The 4,192-nt window shown below is 45.2% G+C and overlaps 1 pseudogene; it reads right to left on the minus strand.

The window, feature by feature from the left end:
* Positions 1 to 3,238: 3,238 nt before the first annotated feature.
* On the minus strand, positions 3,239 to 3,356 carry LOC124719285 (annotated as a pseudogene).
* Between the last annotated feature and the right edge of the window lie 836 nt (positions 3,357 to 4,192).

The following is a 4,192-nucleotide window of genomic DNA, read 5'->3' on the forward strand; positions in this document are numbered from 1 at the left end:
CTGCTTTACTTAATGTCTGCGCAGTCAATGAATATATGATCGACATTACAGAATTGCGATATCGCAAACTTCAACTCGCTAAACACACTGACGGAAAAAAATCGCGACACCAAGAAGGAGTTGTGCGACATAAAAGATTCTTTGTAGGCGTGTTTCCACATCTGAAAAATGATGTCTATTCCAGTTTCTTGCCAGGCGCATAAGAGTGGCCATAGTAGCGCCAAAATCACTACGTTTACATGCGACGCGTCTTCCGAAAGACGAAAACCGAATTTCGGAAACCCTTTTTGGCTGTCGTGTTTAAATTTTAAGGTCTGAAGCGACTTTGCTAACCCTGTTGAATATGGCTCAGGAAAACAGCTGTTCAGGATTTAGTCAGCACAACCGCTACCTCTCTTCAATTAGACGAGGTGTAATCAGCTTCAGTCCTTCATTGCACGGAAAGCCACTCCGTCCATATTAGCCTAAAATTTTTAAAAACATTACGAAACCTGACAGCCTAAGCACGTTTCAAAACCAGTTGCTTTCACATAGGAAAAATCGACAGCGCAATTGGAAAATTTCCAGACTCGGCTTTGAAGTGTTTACATGACCACCCAAAATCAGCATTGGGAAAACGGCTTCCGAAATTACACTACTGGCTATTAAAATTGCTACACCACGAAAATGACGTGCTACGGAAGCGAAATTTAACCGACAGGAAGAAGATGCTGTGATATGCAAATGATTAGCTTTTCAGAACATTCACACAAGGTTGGTGCCGGTGGCGAAACCTACAACATGCTGCACGAACAGTTCGACGATGTTTGCAGCAGCATGGACTATCAGCTCTGAGACCGTGGCTGCGGTTATCCTTGACGCTGCACCACAGACAGGATCGCCTGCGATGGTGTACTCGACGACGAACCTGGGTGCACAAACGGCAAAACGCCATTTTGTCGGATGAATGCAGGTTCTGTTTACAGCATCATGATGGTCGCATCCATGTTTGGCGACATCGCGGTGAACGCACATTGGAAGCGTGTATTCGTCATCGCCATATTGTCGTATCACCTTGCCTGATGGTATGGGGTGCCATTGGTTACACGTCTCAGTCACCTCTTGTTCGCATTGACGGCACTTTGAACAGTGGACGTTACATTTCAGATGTGTTACGACACATGGCTCTACCCTTCATTCGATCCCTGCGAAACCCTACATTTCAGCATGATAATGCACGACCGCATGTTGCAGGTCCTGTATGGGCCTTTCTGGATACAGAAAATGTTCGACTGCTGCACTGGCCAGCACATTCTCCAGATCTCTCACCAATTGAAAACGTCTGGTCAATGGCGGCCGAGCAACTGGCTCGTCACAATACGCCAGTCACTACTCTTGATGAAGTGTGGTATCTTGTTGAAGCTGCATGGGCAGCTGTAGCTGTACGCGCAATCCAATGACTCAATGCCCAGGCGTATGAAGGCCGTTATTACGGCCAGAGGTGGTTGTTCTGGGTACTGATTTCTCAGGATCTATGCACCGAAATCGCGTGAAAATGTAATCACGTGTCAGTTCTAGTATAATATATTTGACTAATGAGTAGCTGTTTATCATCTGCATTTCTTCTTGGTGTAGCAATTTTAATGGCCAGTAGTGTATATGCTGTTCAGAAGAGATCTCCACCCCCTCATACTCTTACGGATTTATGTACAGTCCTGCAGGATTCATGGTGTCAATTCCCTCCAGCACTACTACAGACATTAATCGAGTTGATGCCACATCATGTTGCGGCACTTCTGCGTGCTCGAGGGGCCCTACGCGATGCTAGGCAGGCGTACCAGTTTCCTTGGCTCTTCAGTGTATAATACAGAGTATACCTGTGTACATGATCTCGCCTGAGGTATCCAGGAACCACATTGTAATGCCTAATTGACCAATAGATCTTACGAAAGGTGGAACAGCCAATGTGAAAGAAGCCCGAGAGTATTGGGTGGTCAGTAGAGAAGCAGTGACCACGGAATGAGTCAGCCAGGAGAGCTCCGTGATTTCCGATGTCGACTAATCGTTAGATGTCACCTGAGTAACTAATTCATCAGGGACATTTGGGCCATTCTCAAGCACCACAAGTCGACTATTGGTGCTGTGAGTGTGAAGTGGAAATGCGAAGGAACAATTACAGCTAAATTGAAACCGAGCAGAATTTGCATACCAACGGACAGGGACCATCGAGCACTGTGGAGGATAGTTGCAGAAAATAGGAAGGAATGACTCGTGAGCTCCAAAATGCTAACAGATGTCCATCTACCACAACGACTGGGCATAGAGAGGTAAAAATATTGCCATCTAATTGCTGAGCAGTTCATAAGCCAGGCATGGATCTATGGGGGCATGGGGGAGTCAGGCAGGGGTATCTGTCCCGGGCGGCAATTTCGAGGGGCACCAAATTCATATCCTTGAAGAAAAAAACCTCATTTTACAAAGTGCCTACAGTGCGTTCAGCGAGAGAAGAGTTCTGACAGTTGATGCGGCCTTGGCACATGTGCTTCGCTCATCCACGACGGCCAATCAGATTGTGAGCCTTTGCTTATGTTAGCGTGGCAATGCCCCGGTGTTGCCGTAGTGTTGGGCGACCGCTGCTGGTTCGCTGCCCGTTGGTGTCGAATACTGGCAACTGCGCTGCCAGCTGTCAGAGCTCTTCTCTCGGCATACGGAGTATAGCATCTGGCGTACGATGGTGTATCGATTATTCGTATGATTTTAAAATGAATCCCTGTAGGTTTTTGAACATTTTAGAACACTTTCTAAGTTGATTTCTGAATGAATCGTAAGTTGATTTTTGAATGGGTGCATAGTGTACGTGATGTCTCTGCCAGCGGAATTCCTGTCACATCTGGAAATAAAAAAATTTTCCCACAGATGAAATGGTGAGGAGCTATAAAAGCTTAGCCAAATAGACCCAAACGGGTGGTTGTTTATGAGGTTCATTGGGTGTGCAAATGATCAGTGCTGTTATTATTTCTACCAAAATACATAGATTCAGACTAAAAAGAACTCCTCCCACACAGGCCACGAAGGCCCAAAGGTACCGACTGGCTGTTGTGTCACCCTCAGCCCACAAGTGTCACTGGATGCGGGTATGGGGGGGCATGTGGTCAGCACACAACTCTCCCGGCTGTATGTCAGTTTCCGAGACCGGAGCCGCTACTTCTCAGTCAAGGAGCTCCTCAGTTTGCCTCACAAGGGCTGAGTGCAGCCCTTTTGCCAACAGCGCTCGGCATACCGGATGGTCACCCGTCCGTTTGCTAGCCCAGCCCAACAGCGCTTAACTTCGGTGATCTGTTGGGAACCGGTGTTACCACTGCGGGAAGGCCGTTGGCATAGATTCAGACTATCAGAATGGAAATAAACGACTGACAGAAATAATACATAAGAAAGATTACACATTAGTCTTCTTGGTGTATTCGAAATGAAAATGAAATTTTAACAGAAAATTTTTGCCAGTATGCTACTCTACTAAGGGCCAGTTGTACAGTCCCCGGTTAAAAGCCGCTTAAGTTCTACTCTCGGAATACTGCAGAAAACACATCGAATGAACACGTAATAACATCTAACCAGAGAATAAACACGGGGTAATTAAACTGGTGGTTCTGGCAGGGGTAGTGAAGTTAACTGGAGAATAAGTTTTGATGACGGCAGGAACAGTGATGGAATTAGTGATTCCAAGATTGTAGCTTAGAACAAGGAAGGATAATAAATGGGGACATTACACAAATTATATTTGACAATTCGAATTTTATATAAAAATTTCGTTCTACTACTTACCGAACTCATGCTTGAGAAACAGGAGCTTACCAATAAAATGTGAAACTGTTTCCTAACATAAAACTTTTGCTTGTAGTGGACCTAATAGGCATTTGATATCAGCACTTTATGAATTACTGTTATGTTCTGTTGTGTTATCTATGTAATGGCCTTTTGTGCCAAAACAGTCCCTCTGTTTGGCATGTTTTACAATTGCTGCAATAATAGAAAGGTCTTTTTCATTTTATCTAGCACACACTGACAAAGTAGACATAATCGAATCAGGAAACTATCCCAGTCATGAGTATGTATGTATGTATGTAATAAACCAGGACCTACAAACAACAGAGAGGCTTCAACCAGTCCTAGCCCTCAGTGGTTTACAACCCCACAACAGGCCACAACAGTCCAC

This window comes from Schistocerca piceifrons, chromosome 10 (assembly GCF_021461385.2).
Source record: "Schistocerca piceifrons isolate TAMUIC-IGC-003096 chromosome 10, iqSchPice1.1, whole genome shotgun sequence".
In the NCBI taxonomy this organism is placed as follows: Eukaryota; Metazoa; Arthropoda; class Insecta; order Orthoptera; family Acrididae; genus Schistocerca; species Schistocerca piceifrons.